Here is a 23,232-nt window from a genome sequence, read left to right on the forward strand (position 1 = left end):
CTTTTATGCAAAGATCACATTTCTGGACTTTACTATGAGTTTGTGTATTTTTCAGTAATTTTAGGTATTTTCTGGCTGAAATTGAGGGATCTGAGCAAAAATCTGATTCAGAGCCTGAGAAAGGACTGCAGATGCTGTTGGATTCTGACCTCCCTGAACTCAAACGCGTTTTTCTGGAGCTGCAGAAGTTCAATTGGAGCGTTCTCAATTGGGATGGAAAGCTAACATCTTGGGCTTTCCAACAATGTATAATAGTTCATACTTTGTCCGAGATTTAATGGCCCAAACTGGCGTTAAACGCCAGCCAGAGACCCTTTTCTGGCGTAAAACGCCAGAACTAGCACCAAAACTGGAGTTGAACGCCCAAACCGGCACCTAAGCTGGAGTTTAACTCCAAGAATGGCCTATACACATGAAAGCTTCAAAGCTCAGCCCAAACACTCACCAAGTGGGCCTCGGAAGTGGATTTTTTCACTATTTGCACTTAGTTACTCATTTTCTGTAAACCTAATTTACTAGTTTAGTTTAAAAACTACTTTTAGAGATTCATTTGAGGAGGACATTTTTTTTACATCTCATATTGTATCTTCTACGGCATGAGTCTCTAAACCCCATAGGTAGGGGTGAGGAGCTCTGCTGTGTTTCAATGGATTAATGCAATTACTATTGTTTTCTATTCAATCACACTTGCTTCTGTTCTAAGATACTCACTCGTACTTCAATATGAAGAATGTGATGATCCGTGACACTCATCATCATTCTCAAATTTATGAACACGTGCTTGACAACCACTTCCGTTCTATCCGAGCTCAACGTAGTCATTAGGCGACAGCTTAAGTGCGTATCTCTTGGGTTTCTAATCCACGAGTTTGACTTGCATCTCCTAACAACAGAACATTCAAACTCGTGAGATCAAAACCTTCGTGGTAGAGGCTAGAACCAATTGGCAGCATTCCTGAGATCCGAAAAGTCTAAACCTTGTTTGTGGTATTCCGAGTAGGATCTGGGACGGAATGACTGTAACGAGCTTCAAACTCACGAATGTTTAGTGCAGTGACAGTGTGCAAAAGGATAGAGAGATGCTATTCCGACACAAGTGAGAACCGACAGATGATTAGTCGTACGGTAGCTGTGCCTGGTATTTTTCATCGAGACGAGAGATCCGACAGTTGATTAGCTGTACAGAAACCGTACCTGGACCATTTTCACTGAGAGGACAGATGGTAGCCATTGACAACGGTGATCCACCAACATACAGCTTGCCATGGAAGGAAGCCATGCGTGTTTGGAGAAGAAGACAATAGGAAAGAAGAGATTTAGAAGACAGATCATCTCTAAAACCTCAACTGTTCTCCATTACTGAATAACAAGTATCATTCATTTCATGCTCTTTTACTTTTTATAAACGAAATTATTTTTATCACTAATCTCCTGACTAAGAGTTACAGGATAACCATAGGTTGCTTCAAGCTGGCATTCTCCGTGGGATCGACCCTTACTCGCATAAGAAATTATTACTTGGACGACCCAGTGCACTTGTTGATTAGTTGTGCGGAGTTGCAAAGGTGTGATTGCAATTCCGTGCACTAATATCCTAGTAGCGCATAGACACATATAAGAGTATACACAGAAGCATAGTCAGTCTGTCTCTCAGACATTACAGAAATGAACTGCTTTGATACCATAATGTAACACCCTACTACACAGAATCTTATGCTTAAGTCATAAGACAGAGGTAGTGAGGTATTACGACCTCTAAAAGCAAAAATTATATATATAAGTATAGTTGAAAAGAAGTTTTATATCTCGGAGCCTTAGAAGGAAGTGATGAGTTTGGAGTTCGCACCCCATAAATTTTTTTATTATGAATCCACTCTTTTGGCATGCGCACCAAAATTATCGTTAAGTAATAACCCACAGTGGAGTGGGATCGTATCCACAGAGATTGGTAAATTTGAACAGTTTTATTCAATTGATGAATTAGTAAAGCGGGACAGATGGATTGTAATTGCAGAATTATAAATGGCAGAAATGTAAACAGCTAAACTGTAAAGGAAAGAAATAAAGTGTGTAAATGGAAATGGCAGAATGTAAAGTGCAGAATCATAAATGACTTAATTGTAAATGGGAATGGGAAATTACAAAATGTAAAAGCAAGCTATAAAGAAGGTGGTAGATAAGAATGGGGAAATTCATTGAGATCAAGAGATGTTGTCTCTTTGGATCAATTCCAGCTTATATCCTCTTCAATCATGCAACTCATTGACCTCTTGGCAATCATGATTGATTGAGCCCCAATCCCTTGGTGACTCAATCTCTTAGATCTTGATCAATAGCCAATTCCTTGGTCTAATTGTTCATGAAGAGAGATATGCTTGGTTCCTGATTATACCACACATCATCATAGGTCCAAGTAGAGGGAGGATTATATGTCACCATATCCAAACACCAAAACCCAGATCTTACTCAAGTGTGAGAAGGGATTTCAAGCATGGTTTCATGTTTCCTTTTCCAAGGTTCCCATGAAACCCATTTTTGCATTCAATCTCTTTTCCAAGATAATTGAACACTAAGCATGGAAAACGAAATTCCTTCTAGCAAATAAAAAAGAATATAAAGAGAAGAAGAATTTCACTATCATCAATCCATCAAGTACAACAGAGCTCCCTCTCTCAATGAGAGGGAATTTAGCTACTCATAGCTCAAAGAAAAGTACTCAAATGTAAAGAAGATGATGAAGTGTAAAAGTGGATCTAAAACTTAGCTCTCTAACTGCTTAACCCCCTTTTTCAGTACTTCTTGGGGGTATTTATACTACTCCTAGCTCTCAAAATAAAAGAATTACAAAAGTGAAAAAGAAAATTACAATTTGGAGGGAAAAGAAACTCAATAAGCGTGACTTCCTAGCTGGCGTGTGGCAGGCGCTTCAGTGGTGTGCCACATGCTCCTCCAATTCTGGCTTGGCGTGCCACGCCGAGTCCCTCAAGTGGCACGCTCTTCTTCAATAACATTCCTGGCGTGCCATGCCTTCGAGCTCAAGTGGCACGCCAGGGTCTTTTAATACCCATGTAGCCTGGCGTGCCACGCCTTCGAGCTTAAGTGGCACGCCCTAGCCTTTTTCCTCTTCTTCCTGTCTCTGGAGACTTGAACTAGTGTGGCACGCCCAGGGTCTGGCGTGCCACGCCCTTCGGTGCATGAAATTGTGATCATCAATGGTGCCATCAACATGGTACGCTCAATTGCAATCTCAACTCTTTATCACAACTTCGCACAACTAACCAGCAAGTGCACTGGGTCGTCCAAGTAATAAACCTTACGCGAGTAAGGGTCGATCCCACGGAGATTGTTGGTATGAAGCAAGCTATGGTCATCTTGTAAATCTCAGTCAGGTGGATTCAAATGGTTATGGAGGATTGATAATTAAAAGATAAATAAAACATAAAATAAAGATAGAGATACTTAAGTAATTCATTGGTGAGAATTTCAGATAGGCGTATGGAGATGCTTTGTCCCTTCCGTCTCTCTGCTTTCCTACTGTCTTCATCCAATCCTTCTTACTCCTTTCCATGGCAAGCTGTATGTAGGGTTTCACCGTTGTCAATGGCTACCTCCCATCCTCTCAGTGAAAATGTTCAACGCGCTCTGTCACAGCACGGCTATTCAGCTGTCGATTCTCGATCATGACGGAATAGAATCCAGTGATTCTTTTGCGCCTGTCACTAACGCCCACAATCGCGAGTTTGAAGCTCGTCACAGTCATTCAATCCTTGAATCCTACTCAGAATACCACAGACAAGGTTTAGACCTTCCGGATTCTCTTGAATGCCGCCATCAATTCTAGCTTATACCACGAAGATTCTGATTAAAAAATCCAAGAGATAAACATTCAAGCCTTATTTGCTTGTAGAACGGAAGTGGTTGTCAGGCACGCGTTCATAGGTGAGAATGATGATGAGCATCACATAATCATCACATTCATCATGTTCTTGGGTGAAAATGAATATCTTAGAACAAGAATAAGCCGAATTGAATAGAAGAACAATAGTAATTGCATTAATACTCGAGGTACAGCAAAGCTCCACACCTTAATCTATGGTGTGTAGAAACTCCACCGTTGAAAATACATAAGAACAAGGTCTAGGCATGGCCGAAAGGCCAGCCCCCATAATCTAAGAACTAGACGTCCAAAGATGATCCGAAGATCAAAAGTGATCAAAAAGATGAAAATACAATAGCAAAAGGTCCTATTTGTAGAGAACTAGTAGCCTAGGATTTACAAAGATGAGTAAATGACATAAAAATTCACTTTCGGGCCCACTTGGTGTGTGCTTGGGCTGAGTATTGAAGCATTTTTCGTGTAGAGACTTTTCTTGGAGTTAAACGCCAGCTTTTGTGCCAGCTTGGGCGTTTAACTCCCATTCTTGTGCCAGTTCCGGCGTTTTACGCCAGAATTCTTGAGCTGACTTGGAACGCCTGTTTGGGCCATCAAATCTCGGGCAAAGTATGGACTATTATATATTGATGGAAAGCCCAGGATGTCTACTTTTCAACGCAGTTGAGAGCGTGCCAATTGGACTTCTGTAGCTCCAGAAAATCCACTTCGAGTGCAGGGAGGTCAGAATCCAACAGCATCTGCAGTCCTTTTCAGCCTCTGAATCAGATTTTTGCTCAGGTCCCTCAATTTCAGCCAGAAAACACCTGAAATCACAGAAAAACACACAAACTCATAGTAAAGTGCAGAAAAGTGAATTTTAACTAAAAACTAATAAAAATATAATAAAAACTAACTAAAATATACTAAAAACATACTAAAAACAATGCCAAAAAGCGTATAAATTATCCGCTCATCACCCTTGCTGCACGCTTGATCAAGCTCTTTGGAAAGTTGAACTAGCGTGGCACGCCCTGGGTCTAGCGTGCCACACCCTTTGTAAGCAAGTGATTCTTCTGTTTGGCGTGCCACGCCACGAACTCAAGTGGCATGCCCCAATGGCTTTTGCTTCCTAAATGTGGCGTGCAACGCCTGGGGTTCATGTGGCACGCCCAAGTGAGGAATAGTGGATGGCGTGCCACCCCGTCGACACCAAGTGGCACCCCCAGGTGTTTGGCCTCCTTCATCCTCTCTGGAAACTTGTACCAGCGTGCCACACCTAGAGGCTAGCGTGCCACGCCCATGATCTTGCCTTGGTTCCAGTAGTTGGCGTGCCACGCCCAGCACTCAAGTGGCACGCTATATTGAGATTCTTGGACTGGCGTGCCACGCCTTCGATACCAAGTGGCACGCCCAGCCCTTGCTTTGGCCTCTTTGTGCATTGGCGTGCCACGCCTGGTCGCTCAAGTGGCACACCTAAGTGGGATTGAGAGCCTCGCGTGCCACGCCTTTGACCTCAAATGGCACGCCCAAACTTCATTGACCTTCAACCCCTTCTCTGGGATTTTGTACCAGCGTGCCACGCCATGCTGCTCAAGTGGCACGCCCATACATTTGTGGATTTCTCAAGCTTGGCGTGCCACACCTGGTTCCTCAAGTGGCACACCCAAGTGACTTTTTGATGCTGGCGTGCCACGCGTTCGATACCAAGTGGCACGCCCATGGTGATGGTTCCTCCTGGGATGATGAGTTGGCGTGCCACGCCCCTTGGCTCAAGTGGCACGCCCATAGAAGGTGATGGGTTAGGCATATCACGCCCAACCTGGCGTGCCACGCCCGCTTTAGTGTCCTCCATTGTTGCTCTCTGGAATTTAGTACTGGCATGCCACACCCAACTCCTGGCATGGCACGCTAGTTCATTTTTGTGGCGCTTGCTCTAGGTGGCATGTCCGCTTCACACGCCTAGCTCATTTTTGTTATTTTCTTCCCCTTTTTGATGTCTTTTTCACCTGAAATTCAGCACAACTCATCTCAAAGTAATGTACCATAATATTCATCAAATAATACATGAATTGTAATGATCAAATGAGATTTATGCTCTTTTATGGTCCTCTTTATGCAAGAAAGAAGGGTAGATGATGCAAGTCATCAAGAAGTTAAAATAAAAGCGTCAAAACAAAAAGCACAACACTCACGAAGTGATAACGTAAACGAAACAAGGTAAGATTAAGCTAACATGGATACATACTAAAGAGTTCCAAAAAATATAGATAACCAAGCTCAAGACTTAGCTCGCAAAGACAAACCAGGCAGAGCACATAAGTATATATACACATATACATAAGAGAAGCCAAAATAACCCAAACTATAGTTTTACAAAACCTGTTACTCCAAAATCACCTCTAAGAGGGACAAAACACCATATACATAAGTAGTGGAGATAATAAGTATTTACATATATACATATAGCCAAAATAAAGCCCTAAAAGCTCAAAGATCTTCGCTATCAGAAGCTTTCAACATGCCTCAGCGAGGTGCCTCACATCCTACATCCAAAAACCACAAAATATGTATGGGGTGAGAACCAGAGGTTTTCAGCATGGTAATAGTGCCCACATATCTAACATATAATGTCTCGGAAAAGCTAAAAGCAATCCTAGAACTTCTAACATATAAATTAAACTTATAAAACATAACTAAAATAAAAGTAAATTAGGCCACTAACTAAGGATTTTCATGCTATCTAACACTCCCCTTTCCAACTCCTCCGAACCTCACAACCGCCACTAGAATCGTTTGGTTCAAACACAATTATTACATGCAAGAAAACAGTTAGGATTCAAATACAGTAGATAAACAAGTAGCAAATTGTAAGACCCAAAGCTTTTGAAAAGGGACTATTATGAGATAATTTCAAATTCAGTATTTCTGTAGCTTTAATTTTAGAAATTATTTTATTAAAGATAATTAAGGCAAGTTTTGATTTATTGAATTTGAGATGAGTTATGATTATTATCCAATTTTATAATTATTGGATAATTTTCTATATTTAAGTGACAAAGTTGGCAGTTATGAAATAATGAGAATTTTATATGATTTGAATTAAATAAGTAATATTTTAAATATTAATACTGCTATTTTGGAAAATGAAGAAATTAAGTATATTATTCTAGTTATTTGATTTGGACATTTTATTGAAAATAATTTGGGAAAGTGATGAACAAATAGTATTTTCTATATATAATTAGTGTTGGATTTAATTGAGTTTCAATTACTATATTATCCCTACTCTTATATGAAAGTACAAAAATGCCCCTAACCCTAATTTTCCACACAACACTCCTACCCCTTTTCCCCTAACCTTCAGCCGTCGAAACCCTACCCCAATTGCTCTCTTCTCAGACCCAATAGCAGAGGCACAAACCCTTCCCCTTTCTCAAATCGGTCACGACAATAATGGGAAAAAGGGACGAAGAAGAAAATGGATCCAAGGGAGAGGGGGTGGAGCTGCGCTTAGAAGAGAAAGTGAGCCACGTCGCTGCCACCGTTCAGCCCGTCACCATCGCGCCATCTGCATCGTCGCCACGAAGAGCAGAACCAATGAAAGGGATGAGTGATGGTTGTCACGGGCTTGGCGGCCGCCACGCCTTCGTCGCCATCGCGCCCACGCCGCGTCGCTATTGTCGCCCTCACTACATCGCCGCCGTCGAGCTCGCGAGCGTGGAGGAAGCACAGCACCACCGGTTTCGTCAGGTTTTTGCCATCGAACTTGTCTCTACCGCCGCGACTGATCACACGCTCAGGGAGAGAGGATGCACGAATAGGAGCCGCCGCGAGGTTGCAGTCGTCACCGCATGGCTGGGCTCGCCGTTGTGGAAGGTCACCGCCTTTCCTCCACCATTGCCGAAGGTCCATCACCAGAGCTGTTGGGCTCACCGTATGTTGCTGTGGTGTCGCCGGAGCTTCAGGCCGCTGTGCTGGCCGCCGGAGACCGCAGCTGAAGCCTCTGGCTTTGTGGGTTCTGATTGTTGTAAGTTGCTCGGCTGTGCACCGTCGTCGGAACTGGGCGAGATTTACCAGTAACTGCTCTCTCTTTTCTCGAATCAGTTCCATTTTTATTTTTCTCCGCTATCCTGATTTGGTTGGTATCCCTGTTGCCTTGCCAAATGGAATGGTGTTGCCGCAGCTAGGAGGGATGCACAGGTCCCTGATTCTATTCTGTTACTCCATCATTCTGTTTTCTATAGCTACAGTAGGTATTCTGATCTTGATATCATTACCGCTATTATTTTGTTATGGATTATTGAGAGTTCTGTGATATTGACGTGCTAGGGTCGAGTTTTGGTAATCGCATGGTTGGAATAAAATCTGTTTCTATTGTTGTAAAAGTAAATGGAACTGTGAATGCAGCTGCCACAGAATGCGAGCCGATAGAAAAAGAGTTCATGTGGCGTAGCTAGATTGCGTTTGAGGTAGAGGCGCTTTCCAAAAATTATATTTTATATATTAGAATTATTACATATGGATACTAATGTTGGTGATTGTATAAGCCTTATGTTATGTTGATTGTCCTGGATGAATGTAATTATATGTTTGAATGGATTATTATTTGGTTTTGATGAATGGATTGTTGTGCGGTCTTGTGAAATGAAATGCTTTTGAAGTTAATTCTTTTAAAGCTTTGAAATCGAGTTTAATCCATTGGGAATTGATTTGAGTTGAGTTGATTTTATTGATAATGTGGAAAATAGTATATACTCTTGAATTCAGTCTGGTTTGTTTTAAATGATCTGGTTTGATAAATGACTGTTGCTGAACCGTTTCTTTAAAGCTTTAGAATTGAGTTTATTCGACTGATAACGATTTGATTTTTGAAACGGTTTCCTTGAAATATGGAATTGAGATGACTGTTGGATTTGGCTTGCCTTGAACTGATTTTAGATTTTGGGCTGTTGGAAAGGTTGTGGAACGGTTTAGTTGGGACCCAAACCGGGCGGCAAATTCCAAGTTTTAGGGGAGATGCTGTCGAAATTTCTATAAAATCTGAGCCTTTATTGAAATGTTTGTAAAAATGATGAGTTAAATACTTCTACTATTTTATTTAAATTATCAAGAAAAAGATGATTCATACTTTTGAAATGAATTATTAAAGAGGAAATTGTGATTTAGTCTTGCTTCTTAAGAAAGGCATTGTATCTCTTTCAGGAGGAAGTTATTTAGATGAGACTTATGTTTTAAAGTTGTTTTAAATGTGACAAGGGCAATGCCTTTGAATTTGACTTGAGGGTTTCAATTAGAGGAGTTTTAATGACTTTGAAAGAACCTGAATGTCTATTGACAAGTTTCATTTTGAAATATTTTTAGAAATGTTTTAAGTACTCTTTGAATTTTGAATTCTTGCAAGACCAAAACAATTTTAAACAGTTGAAACGTTCTAGAATTTATCATGGGGGTTGAAGTTGGTTTTGCCTAAGCAAAGGAAACGGCTTTGAAAGAAGTAAATGATTACGTGACTCGGTTTGGCTTAGATCCTACTTTATTACTCAAATCGGAAAGCCAATGTTTTAATGATTTTAAATGAATTTGACGAAATGAGTTATGTTATTCTCCCCTAAAGACTTGGGACTCTGCCGGGAAACTTTTGGTTATAAAATCCCATTGTTGGATGGGTGATTTTGAATACTTTGAAATAAATCCTTAACTTGCCATGGTTTTGGAAGTTTTGGAAAGAGAATGCCGAGAGTGGATTTGTTTTAAAAAAGGGAACTCACTTTGAGTAAATTTGGCTTATGAGCCTAAGATGATTTGAGAAATGAGATCTTTAAAGCCAAGGCTGAGCAGAGTTGAAATTTGATTTCAAAGTAAAATGGCTTGAAAAAAAGTGATTTATGGCTTAAATGCCGGTTTTATGAATTTGATGATGTTGAATGGTGAAAGTGCTATTTTGTTATGGGCCAGAATGGCTGTGTATGATTATGAATATTGGCTGGTTCTGGATTGAACCGTGAGCCGGAATGGCTGTGTATGATATTGATTTATGGCTGATTGCCGAATGAGTTATGGGACGTATGGCTAACTATGAATTATGAATTTAAGCCGGATGGCTGGGATGGATGTTAATCCATGGCTGGGACTGAATGAATATATGCTTGAGATACCTGGGTAGTAGCAAGGGTTGTGGTTCGTCCCACTTGCTCCAGGTTAGAGACTGTGACGCCTGGGTAGTAGCGGTAGTAGTGGTGATTCCACTCACTCCAGGTTGAGCTTTTAAATACTTGCCTGGGTAGTAGCCGCAGTAGTGGTTATTCCACTGGCTCTGGGTTGAGCGGGTAGTAGCAATGTGGTTGTAGCTCAAACCTACTGGCTCCGCGATGGGTGTTTCTGTCCATGGTTAGCTACCAGGACGTGTCGGGTTGGCTATATAACCGACAGATGATATCATCAGCCACTAGGACAGGCATGCATCATATGCATCTATGTGACATTGTTTGGGTGTGCATATTGTACGTGGTTTGCATTTGTGATTAACTGCTTATTGTTCTACTTGCTGTAACTGTTTGTTTGTGCTTGAACTTCCTATCTATGTTTGCATTTGGGACTCTGTTGGATTGTGGTGATTGGTTGATGGTTGGATTGATTGGGCATAGGGCCGTGGTTGAAATGAGATGGACCGATGGTTGGTTTCAGTTTTGTGTGTTTCCGGTTTGGAAAGATATGGTTCAGTATAGATAAAGCTTTTTGAAAGGCTTTTTGAGTTTTTGAGAATTGAACGGTTCCTCTTTTAGAAAAGATTTTCGACTTTACTTTTATTGTAAACCATTGTTTTTTAAAAGAGGCATAAGATGGTTATTAATCACTCGTACGGTTAATCTTCACGTATCCTATTACAGTAATTCCCAAAAATCCTCTACTGAGAACCCTTCGAGAATGATGTTCTCACCCCCTACATTTTTTCCCTTTCAGGATATGGGCGCAGAAGTCACGAAAAGTTTATTTAGTTGTTGTTGAGATGCTCTGTATTGCTTTAGATTATTATCTTTGTACCCTCGCCTTTATCCTTATATATTCTGTAAGAGGGGTAGGAATTGTATTGGATAATGTTTGTAATATTATTTATATATATGTATATATATGGATGTACTCTTTATGAGTTTTTGTAAGTTGTATGGTATCCATGGATGTACGTTATTGAATGAAGTATTTTGGGAACGATATTACGGTAAAAAGTTTTAAACAGGCTCATATTTTAGTATTAAATAGTATAAGTATCGTCGTAATGTCCAAGCTATCAGAGTCGCGCAGCCGGAAGCGTGAGCTTTGGTAGTTAGGGTGTTACACAAATAGTTTATGCAATCAGTTAGGCAATCCAAACAAGGCATACCAAATAAACACATAGATGCATATGATGCATGTCTGTCCTATGGCTAATGAGTTTCATCCAGGTAGCTAACCTGACAAGTCCAGGTAGCTAACCATTGGACGGTCCCTCTATTGTGCATCCCCAAAACTCAAGTAATTTTCAATTATAATCATATAACACACACTGGTTGCTCGCATCGCGTGCCATGTGATCGCGTATGCAACCAAAGAAAAGCGCATGCCCGCATACGCGAACCCCTTGGACAATGTCAAATGGCCACGTCGCGTGTGTTCCCCGCGTACACATGCATAGCAGAAGTTCAAAAAGCTGCTAAGTACAGAATTTTCAGTTTTGTACACCAAACTTTGAGCACGCATAACTTCCTCGTTTTAAAACATTTTTCCTTCGTTCTTCAAACGGCGTAAACATCTCGAACCAAGCTTTCTTTCTGAACAATTTTGATGAAAATTAGAGGTCCGGGGATCATGTTATGGGCCACCAAAATTGGACAAAATTATGGTTTTCATAAAACTTTACAAACCTCCATTTTCCAAAACTTTCTAGTTTTAACCCTTTTAAAGACCAACCCAACATTACCAAATCAGCATCAAACATTTAAAATTCGTTTTTCCAACCTCCTCATTCATCCCACAACCTACCAATTCTCATTCTTCATCAATCTCAACTCAACAATTCAAATTCAAACCATATTCAATATTTCAATTTCCAACAATACTCTACTTTATCAACCATTATACATACCAATCAATATCACATACAAATTACATACTTCATCAACAAGAGCATCAATCACAACCTCCAAAAATATTGATCACATAATCAATACAATCCATCTCAACCAATCCACAACATTAACAATTCCATTCCTATCCTAGGGTCACTGACGTTAGGATTTTTGCTAGTAAAGAATTTTATAAAAATAGTCGCGTTGTAGATATAGATTCTAAACCAACAGAAATCCCTTCGTGCAAACGTTTTGGTTGTCACAAGTAACAAACCCCTTTAAAATTGATAACCGAGTATTTAAACCTCGGGTCGTCTTCTCAAGGAATTGCAGGGAGGTATATTCTTATTATTGGTTATGAAAAAGTGTGTTTTGGGGTTTTGGATTAAGGTAAAAAGTTAGTTGAATGACAAGTAAAATAAAATAATAATAACTATAAAATAAACCTTTGGCAAGGTACAAGAAATTGAAAGTCCAGACTTAGTTATTCTTATCAATAATAATGAAAGTCGAATCTTAATTCCACTTAGTTAACCTTTGCTAAAGCAAAGGAAAGTCAAGGGACTAATTAGTTTGACCTTCGAATCCTATTTATTTCCTAAGAAAAGGTTGGGATTATTGAAGTTCAGTTCAATTAGCAAAGATAACAGTTATCAATTATGTTGAGCTAAGATAACTCCTGAGTTACTGATTTCTTAACCAAGACCAAAAATGTGGAAAGCTGAATTGAAATCATAAATCTAAAAACATCTCAATAATACATAATCCTAACATGAAAAGTTCATAAGCTAATTGGGCAACATAAATCAAATACCAATAAAAGCATTAAAGTATCTAAAATAACAGATAAATATAAAGTAAAGGAAATATTGAACCTGATGACGAGTCAAATTAAATCCTAATTTCTAAAAATCCTACCTAAATCCTAAGAGAGAGGAGAGAACCTCTCTATCTAAAAACTACATCTAAAACTAAAATTATGAATTATGAGAGCATGATTATGAATGGATGCATTCCCCCACTTTATAGCCTCTAATCTGTGTGTTCTGGGCTGAAAACTGGGTCAAAAACAGCCCAAAAATCACTCCCAGCACTTTCTGGTCCGTACAGGTCGCGGAAGAGTGACGCGGAGGCGTTGTCCACGCGTTAGCGTGGGTTGTGTTCCGGCCATGTCACGCAGCCGCGTGATCCACGCGTTCGCGTCACCTGGCGTCAGAGCAGCTATGGAAAATTATATATCGTTGCGAAGCCCCGGATATTAGCTTTCCAACGCAACTAGAACCATCTCATTTGGATATCTGTAGCTCAAGTTATGGTCGTTTGAGTGTGAAGAGGTCAGGCTGGACAGCTTAGCAATTTCTTCAACTTCTTGTATTCCTTCTACTTTTGCATGCTTCCTTTCCATCCTCTAAGCCATTCATGCCCTGTAATCCCTGAAATCACTTAACACATATATCACGGCATCTACTGGTAATAAAAGAGGATTAATATTAACAAATATAAGACCAAAGAAGCATGTTTTCAATCATAGCACAAAATCCGGAAGGAAAACATAAACTCATGCAAATAGTATGAATAAGTGGGTAAAGAGTTGATAAAAACCACTCAATTGAGCATAAGATAAACCATAAAATAGTGGTTTATCAACCTTCCCACACTTAAACAATAGCATGTCCTCATGCTAAGCTCAAGAGAAACTATAAAGAGATGAAGAGGAATGATAGAATGTATGAGATGCAACCTATGAATGCAACTAAATGCAAAATGTTTCTACCTACTTGGTTAAAAATAAATAAGTTCTCCAAGACAAACATAAATCAGATTTCACTGATTCAAATCATAAAATACAATATAAATAACTTGCAAGAAGAAGATAGCTCATAAAAGCAGGGAACATAGAATTAAACACTGAACCCTTACTATTATTGTATATTATTCTAACTCTCAAGTGTCTAGGGTCAATTCTCTCTATTCTCTACTAATCTTGCTTTCTATAGCTTGCTCTTCATCTAACAATCAACAAAAATTTAATGCACCAATACACAAATCAAGAGGTCTTTTAAGGGTTGTAATGAGGTTAGGGTCAAGGTAGGATTGTATTTGGCCAAGTGGACTAAAATCTGAATCCTTAATTGACGTAAACTTTCCACCTAACTCAAGACAATCCATTTAATTAAAATACAAAATCTAACTTCCCATCAACTGTGTTTACTACATATTTATGGATTCCAAGTTTTGAGTACAGCTCATATGCATTGATTTCACTTATTTATTTTGGGGCATTTTGTCCCCTTTTATTAATTGCTCTTTTCTTTTTCTTTTTCACTTTTTTTTCAATGCATATAATTAAAGTATTGAATGAAATAACATGTTCTCAACCATTATTTTGCACATTTTCACTAAAATATACAACACCCAATTATTCAAACCAAATATTTTCAAACCCAACTTTCCCACACTTAAACCATAAGCACTTTTACTAGTCTAAGCTAACCAAGGATTCAAATTAAGGACATTATTATTTTTCGCTTAGAGTTAGTAATGAGCTAGAGTAAAGAACAAATGGGTATATTAGGCTCAAATTGGTTTGCAAAGGATAATGAAAGGGTAAGGCCATATGGGTATGTAAGCTTAGTGAAACAAAGGCCTCAATCATATCAGTGCATGCATACATCAAACAATAGAAATATAGAATTAAGCAAGACAAAGATCACAATTTTAGAGAGAAAAACACACACCAAAAATAAAATATTGGTTGATAAAATGCAACCAATCAAATAGGCTCAAAATCTCACTGGTTTTGTGTGTTCGAGCTCTAAACTATGTTTCAAAATAATATTTCTTCAAAAAAGTTTTTCAAAAAGTTTTATTCAAATTAGTGAAATACTATAAAAAGTTTCTTGCAAAAGAAATTATTACTTTAACCAAGTAGTAACTAAATGCATAAAATCAGACACATATGCAAATGCAACAACTAATTTAACAAAGAAATTTAAACATTGGTGTTAAAATAGGAAGTAACTAACCCACGAAAGTCGGTATAGACCTCCCCACACTTAAAGATTGTACCGTCCTCGGTGCATGCTAAGATGTGCAGGTAGACGGGTTGTTCCAACTGAAGCTTTTCTCCAAAGATTGTGTAGATGGACTTGTCTTCTCTCCCCATGTAAACGTCTTCCGCTTCCCTTCCAGGTGGCCATCCTGAAAGAAAATAGGGAAGAAAAGTAACCCAGAAATAAAGATAAGAAAATAAATGAAGTATGGTTGGGTTAATGCCAAATGATAAGGGTCTCATTTACATGGAAGCTTCAACATGTACGTGAGAAAACAATAGAAGCCATGGCATGCTAGTGGGACAAAATGTACAACAATGGGGAAGAGAGTGGATAATGAAAGACAATGTAAGTTCATGCCAATGCAAAAGGAATACAGGTATAAAAGATTGACATTGACAGAAAATTAACATTACCCAACATTGTAAAACAAGTCACCAAGCATCAAAATGACACCAGAAAAGATGCAACAGTTAAATAAGAAAATCAACACCAAAGGAAAAATAATAAATTTAGAAAAGAAATGAAAAATATGCACTAAATTAAAATGCAATGAATGAAATATGCAAATAAATTAAGTAAAATAAAATGAAAGATAAGAAGAATGAGAAGGGAAAGAAGGGAAGAAGAAGTAAGTAAGAAAGGAGGGAGGGAAAAATTAGGATTGGGGAAGAAAAGATAAGATATTTTGGCAATTTAGGGTAAGCTGTGCGGCGCAAGCGACGCGGACGCGTGGGGAACGCGGTCGCGCGACTTGCGCTGATACTGATTGACGCGGTCGTGTGACACAATTCATGCTACTGGTGCGATGGTAGCCTCGCGCTTGCACAACTCTCTGTTCAAATTATTATTAGTGCCAAATTTTAAGTGACGCGATCACATGGGGCATGCGATCGCGTGAGTGGGCTTTAGAAGAATGTGACGCAGTCGCGTGGGTCACTGGTGGACGAAATTGTGATCATCAACAATGGCTCCAAAGACTTGGTGCTCTTAAACATGAATTACACTTTGTCACAACTCCGCACTACTAACCAGCAAGTGTACTGGGTCGTCCAAGTAATACCTTACGTGAGTAAGGGTCGATCCCACAGAAATTGTTGGTATGGAGCAATCTATGGTCATCTTGTAGATCTCAGTCAGGCTGATTCAAATGTGATTGGATTAGATAATTAAAAGATAAATAAAATAGGATAGAAATACTTATGTAAATTAATGGGGGGGATTTCGGATAGGTGTATGGAGGTGCTGTATTCCTTCTGAATCTCTGCTTCCCTACTTCTTCTTTCTAGTTTTTCATCATTCTTTTCTATGGCAAGCTGTATGTAGGGCATCACCGTTGTCAATGGCTACATCCCATCCTCTCAGTGAAAAAGGTCCAAATGCTCTGTCACAGCACGGATAATCATCTGTCGGTTCTCAATCAGGTTGGAATAGAATCCAGTGATTCTTTTGCATCTGTCACTAACGCCCAACCTTCAGGAGTTTGAAGCTCGTCACAGTCATTCAATCCCGAAATCCTACTCGGAATACCACAGACAAGATTAGACTTTCCAGATTCCCATGAATGCCGCTATCAATTCTAGCTTATACCACGAAGATTCTGATCAAGGAATCCAAGAGATATGCGCCCGGCCTAAGGTAGAACGGAAGTGGTTGTCAATCACGCGCGTTCATAGGTGAGAATGATGATGAGTGTCATGGATCATCACATTCATCAAGTTGAAGTGCAACGAATATCTTAGAACAGGAATAAATCGAATTGGATAGAAAATAGTTGTAATTGCATTGAAAGTTGAGGTACAACAGAGCTCCACACCCTTAATCTATGGTGTGTAGAAACTCCACCGTTGAAAATACATAAGTGATAGGTCCAAGCATGGCCGAATGACCAGCCCCCCAAAACGTGATCAATAGTCTCCTAAGATGAATAATAAAATAAAATTGAGACCAAAGATGTGGTCAAAAGACGACTAATACACTAGTAAAAAGTTCTATTTATACTAAACTAGCTACTAGGGTTTACAGAAGTAAGTAATTGATGCATAAATCCACTTTCGGGGCCCACTTGGTGTGTGCTTGGGATGAGCTTGATCTATCCACGTGCTGAGGCTTCTCTTGGAGTTGAACGCCAAGTTGTAATGTGTTTTGGGCGTTCAACTCTGGTTCGTGACGTGTTTCTGGCGTTTGACTCCAGAATGCATCATGGATATGGCGTTGAGCGCCAGTTTACGTCATCTAATCACGAATAAAATATGGACTATTATATACTGCTGGAAAGCTCTGGATGTCTACTTTGTAACGCCGTTGAGAGCGCGCCAGTTGAAGTTCTGTAGCTCCAGAAAATTCATTTCGAGTGCAGGGAGGTCAGATTCCAACAGCATCAGCAGTCCTTTGTCAGCCTCCTATCAGAGTTTTGCTCAAGTCCCTCAATTTCAGCCAGAAATTACCTGAAATCACAAAAAAACACACAAACTCATAGTAAAGTCCAGAAATGTGAATTTATCATAAAAACTAATGAAAACATCCCTAAAAGTAACTAGATCATACTAAAAACTACCTAAAAACAATGCCAAAAAGCGTATAAATTATCCGCTCATCACAACACCAAACTTAAATTGTTGCTTGTCCCCAAGCAATTGAAGATAAAATAGGATAAAAAGAAGAGAATATACTATAAATCCAAAAATATCAATGAATATTAATTTTAATTAGATGAGCGGGACTTGTAGCTTTTTGCTTCCGAACAGTTTTGGCATCTCACTTTTTCCTTTGAAGTTTAGAATGATTGGCTTCTCTAGGAGCTTAGAATTTCGGATAGTGTTATTGATTCTCCTAGTTAAGTATGTTGATTCTTGAACACAGCTACTTTTATGAGTCTTGGCCGTGGCCCTAAGCACTTTGTTTTCCAGTATTACCACCGGATACATAAATGCCACAGACACATGACTGGGTGAACCTTTTCAGATTGTGACTCAGCTTTGCTAGAGTCCCCAGTTAGAGGTGTCCAGAGCTCTTAAGCACACTCTTTTTGCTTTGGATCACGACTTTAACCACTCAGTCTCAAGCTTTTCACTTGGACCTGCATGCCACAAGCACATGGTTAGGGACAGCTTGATTTAGCCGCTTAGGCCTGGATTTTAGTTCCTTGGGCCCTCCTATCCATTGATGCTCAAAGCCTTGGATCCTTTTTACCCTTGCCTTTTGGTTTTAAGGGCTATTGGCTTTTTCTGCTTGCTTTTTATTTTTCTTTCTATTTTTTTCGCAAGCTTTGTTCTTCACTACTTTTTCTTGCTTCAAGAATCAAGTTCATGATTTTTCAGATTATCAATAACATTTCTCTTTGTTCATCATTCTTTCAAGAGCCAACAATTTTAACATTCATAAACAACAAGATCAAAAATATGCACCATTCAAGCATTCATTCAGAAAACAAAAAGTATTGTCACCACATCAATATAATTAAACCAAATTCAAGGATAAATTCGAAACTTATGTACTTCTTGTTCTTTTGATTTAGAAACATTTTTCATTTAAGAAAGGTGAAGGATTCATAGAATTATTCATAGCTTTAAGACATAGTTACTAAATACTAATGATCATGAGGTAGAGACACAAAACATAAACACACATGAAGCATAAAAATCAAAAAACAAAAAAATAAGAGCAAGGAGATTAAGGAATGAGTCCACCTTAGTGAGGGTGGCGTCCTCCTCTTGAAGAACCAATGGTGCTCTTATCCTTTAGTTGCTCCCAATAATTGTGTGGAGGAAAATGCATTCCCTAAGGTATCTTAGGGATCTCTTGATTTGCAGTCAAATGTTCTACCATTGAGCTATAGACCCTTGAGATGAATCTCTCCATCTCCCATGACTCAGAGGTGGAAGTAATTGTCTTCCCTTTTTCTTCTTTTTTTTTTGAGGTTTCTCTGGCCTTAGGTGCCATCAATGGTTATGGAAAAGCAAAAAGCTATGCTTTTATCACACCAAACTTAGAATGTTGCTCGCCCTTGAGCAAAAGAAGAAAGAATAGAAGAAGAAAAAGAAGATAAGGAGGAGAGGGAGAGAGATAGATGGATGTGAGAGGTGAAAAACAGAAGGGATGACCGTGAATGGAGAGAAAGAGGGTGAGGTAGGTGGGGATCCTGTGAGGTCCACAGATCCTGAGGTGTCAAGGATTTACATCCCTGCACCAATTAGGCATGTACAATGCCTTTGCATGCAATTCTGGCGTTTAAACGCCAAAGTGATGCATGTTCTGGGCGTTCAACGCCCATGTGCAGCATGTTTCTGGCGTTGAACGCCAGTTCCATGCTTGTTTTTGGCATTCAGTGCCAGCTCTATGCTCTGTTCTGGCGTTGAACGCCAGCCAGATGCTCCTTACTGGCGTTTAAACGCCAGTAAGTCCTTCCTCCAGGGTGTGATTTTTCTTCTGCTGTTTTTTATTCTGTTTTTAATTTTAATATTTTTTTCATGACTCCACATGATCATGTACCTAATAAAACATAAAAGAATAATAAAATAAAAAATAAAATTAGATAAATAAAAATTGGGTTGCCTCCCAATAAGCGCTTCTTTAATGTCAATAGCTTGACAGTGAGCTCTTATAGAGCTTCACAGATGTTCAGAGCATTGTTGGGACCTCCCAACACCCAACTTAGAGTTTGAATGTGGGGGTTCAACACCAAACTTAGAGTTTGGTTGTGGCCTCCCAACACCAAACTTAGAGTTTGACTGTGGGAGCTATGTTTAACTCTGCATTGAGAGAAGCTGTTCATGCTTCCTCTAATTACCAAATAACTTGGCATTTAGCTTCATGATGGCCCTTAGATATTGAGCAACTTGCTCTCCAGTCACATCTTCATCCTCTTCAGAGGAAGAATAGTCTTCAGAGCTCATGAATGGCAGAAGAAAATTTAATGGAATCTCTATGGTCTCTATATGACCCTCAGATTCCTTTAGGTCCTTAATAGGGAACTCCTTTTTGTTTGAGAGACGTCCCATGAGGTCTTCCTCCTTGGGATTTACGTCCTCTTCTTCCTTTCTAGGTTCGGCCATGTTGACTATGTCAATGGCCTTGCACTCTCTTTTGGGATTCTCTTCAGTATTGCTTGGGAGAGTACTAGGAGGGGTTTCAGTGATTTTCTTACTCAGCTGGCCCACTTGTGCCTCCAGATTTCTGATGGAGGACCTTGTTTCATTCATGAAACTTAAAGTGGCCTTAGACAGATCAGAGACTAAATTTGCTAAATTAGAGGTATTCTGTTCATAATTCTCTGTTTGTTGCTGAGAAGATGATGGATAAGGCTTGATATTACTGAGCCTATTTCTTCCACCATTATTAAAGCCTTGTTGAGGCTTTTGTTGATCCTTCCATGAGAAATTTGGATGATTTCTTCATGATGAATTATAGGTGTTCCCATAAGGTTCACCCATGTAATTAACCTCTGCCATTGCAGGGTTCTCAGGATCATAAGCTTCTTCAGAAGCTATCTCTTTAGTACTGTTGGATGCATTTTGCCATCCATTCAGACTTTGAGAGATCATGTTGACTTGCTGAGTCAACACTTTGTTCTGAGCCAATATGGCATTCAGAGCATCAATCTCAAGAACTCCCTTCCTCTGAGGCGTCCCATTATTCATGAAATTCCTCTCAGAAGTGTACATGAACTGGTTATTTGCAACCATGTCAATAAGTTCTTGAGCTTCTGCAGGCATTTTCTTTAGGTGAATGGATCCACCTGCAGAATGGTCCAGTGACATCTTAGAGAATTCAGATAGACCATAATAGAATATATCTAGAATGGTCCATTCTGAAAGCATGTCAGAAGGACACCTTTTGGTCAGATGCTTGTATCTTTCCCAAGCTTCATAGAGGGATTCACCATCTTTTTGTTTGAATGTCTGAACATCCAATCTAAGCTTGCTCAGCTTTTGAGGATGAAAGAATTTAGCCAAGAAGGTCGTGACCAGCTTATCCCATGAGTCCAGGCTATCTTTAGGTTGTGAATCCAACCATGTTCTAGCTCTGTCTCTTACAGCAAAGGGGAAAAGCATGAGCCTGTAGACTTCAGGATCTACTCTATTCGTCTTTACAGTCTCACAGATCAGCAAGAACTCAGTTAAAAAGTGATAGGGATCTTCTGATGAAAGTCCATGAAACTTGCAGTTTTGTTGCATTAGAGCAACTACTTGAGGTTTCAGCTCAAAATTATTTGCTCCAATGGTGGGAATTGAGATGCTTCTTCCATCAAACTTGGAAATAGGTGTAGTATAATCACCAATCATCCTCCTTTCATTATTGTTGTTAGGTTCGGCTGCCATGTCTTTTTCTTGTTCGAAAATTTCAGTAAGGTTGTCTCTGGATTGTTGTAATTTAGCTTCTCTTGGTTTCCTCTTCAGAGTCCTTTCAGGTTCTGGATCAGCTTCAACAAGAATGCCTTTTTCCTTGTTCCTGCTCATATGAAAGAGAAGAAAACAAGAAAAGAAGAGGAATCCTCTATGTCACAGTAAAGAGGTTCCTTATTATTAGTAGAAGAAGAAGGGGATAAAGAAAGGAGGATCCAATCACAAGGGTGAGGATAGAGGCAGTGATTGGAGATGAAGAGAGGTGAAGAGAAGTGTTAGTAAATAAATAAATAAATTGAAGAAGAGAAGAGAGAGAGAATTCGAAAATAATTTTGAAAAAGTAGTTAATGATTTTCGAAAATTAAAGATAAGATATAATTAAAATTAAAATTTAAAACAATTAAAAAGAATTTTTGAAAAAGAGATAAGATATTTTCGAAAATTAAAGAGGGAAAAGTAGTTAGGTGGTTTTGAAAAAGATAAGAAACAAACAAAAATTCAAATAGTTAGTTGAAAAAGATATTAAAATCAAATTTGAAAAGATAAGAAGATAAGAAGTTAGATAAGATATTTTGAAATCAAATTTTTGAAAAAGATAAAATTTTGAAAAAGATATGATAAAAAGATAAGATAAGAAGATATGATAAAAAGATAGGATTGAAAAATATTTAATTTTTTTAAAATTAAAATTAATTATTTAACTAACAAGAAACTAAAAGATAAGATTCTAGAATTTAAAGATTGAACCTTTCTTAACAAGAAAGTAGCAAACTTCAAATTTTTGAATCAAAACATTAATTATTGATTATATTTTCGAAAATAAAGATAAAATTAAGAAAAAGATTTTTGAAAAATATTTTCAAATTTTCAAAAATCATAAGATAAAAATGAAAAAGATTTGATTTTTGAAAAAGTTTTGAAAAGATAGGATTTTTAAAATTGAAAATTTGACTTGACTTGTAAGAAATAACTAATTTAAAAATTTTTGACTAAGTCAACTCAAATTTTCAAAAATTATGAGAAGATTAAGGAAAAGATATTTTTTATTTTGAATTTTTAATTATGAGAGAGAAAAACACAAATATGACCCAAAACATAAAAATTTTGGATCAAAACACAAGATGCATGCAAGAACACTATGAATGTCAAGATGAACACCAAGAACACTTTGAAGATCATGATGAACATCAAGAACATATTTTTGAAAAATTTTTGATGCAAAGAAAACATGCAAGACACCAAACTTAGAATTCTTTAATGCTTGGACTCTAACAAACAAAAAATGCATATGAAAAACAACAAAAGATACAAAACAAGAAAACATCAAGATCAAACAAGAAGACTTACCAAGAACAACTTGAAGATCATGAAGAACACTATGAATGGATGAATTTTTCGAAAAATAATGCATAAATTTTTAAAAACATACAATTGACACCAAACTTAAAAATTGACTTAAGACTCAAACAAGAAACACAAAATATTTTTTGTTTTTATGATTTTATGATTTTTTTGTATTTTTATTATTTTTTTCGAAAATCATATGGAAAAAGAAAATAAGAAATTCAAAATCTTTAAGAAGAATTCCAGGAATCTTTTTATGTTAGCCTAAAGCTCCAATTCAGGGGTTGGACATGGCTTAATAGCCAGCCAGCTTTAGGATGGCATTACATGCATTGTGGTGATTAGTTGAAGGCCAATCCCAAAGGAGTTTGGATATGGCTTTACAGCCAGCTAGGATTCAACATATTACCATGAAACTCTAGACTTCATTCTTGAAAGTTGTGAAGCCATAGAATAATTTAAAAAAAAATTTTCGAAAATAATTTTTTTTTTGGAAAAACGAAAACAAAGAAAAA

General features: G+C 38.3%; 1 non-coding gene across 1 annotated transcript; it reads left to right on the forward strand.

Annotated features, from left to right (window-relative positions):
* Positions 1-20,842: 20,842 nt before the first annotated feature.
* On the forward strand, positions 20,843-20,950 carry LOC112704579 (small nucleolar RNA R71). The gene has a single exon (XR_003155196.1). It is a non-coding gene; the product is annotated as a small nucleolar RNA R71 (small nucleolar RNA).
* Positions 20,951-23,232: the final 2,282 nt, after the last annotated feature.

Source organism: Arachis hypogaea, chromosome 7 (assembly GCF_003086295.3).
Source record: "Arachis hypogaea cultivar Tifrunner chromosome 7, arahy.Tifrunner.gnm2.J5K5, whole genome shotgun sequence".
Lineage (NCBI taxonomy): Eukaryota > Viridiplantae > Streptophyta > Magnoliopsida > Fabales > Fabaceae > Arachis > Arachis hypogaea.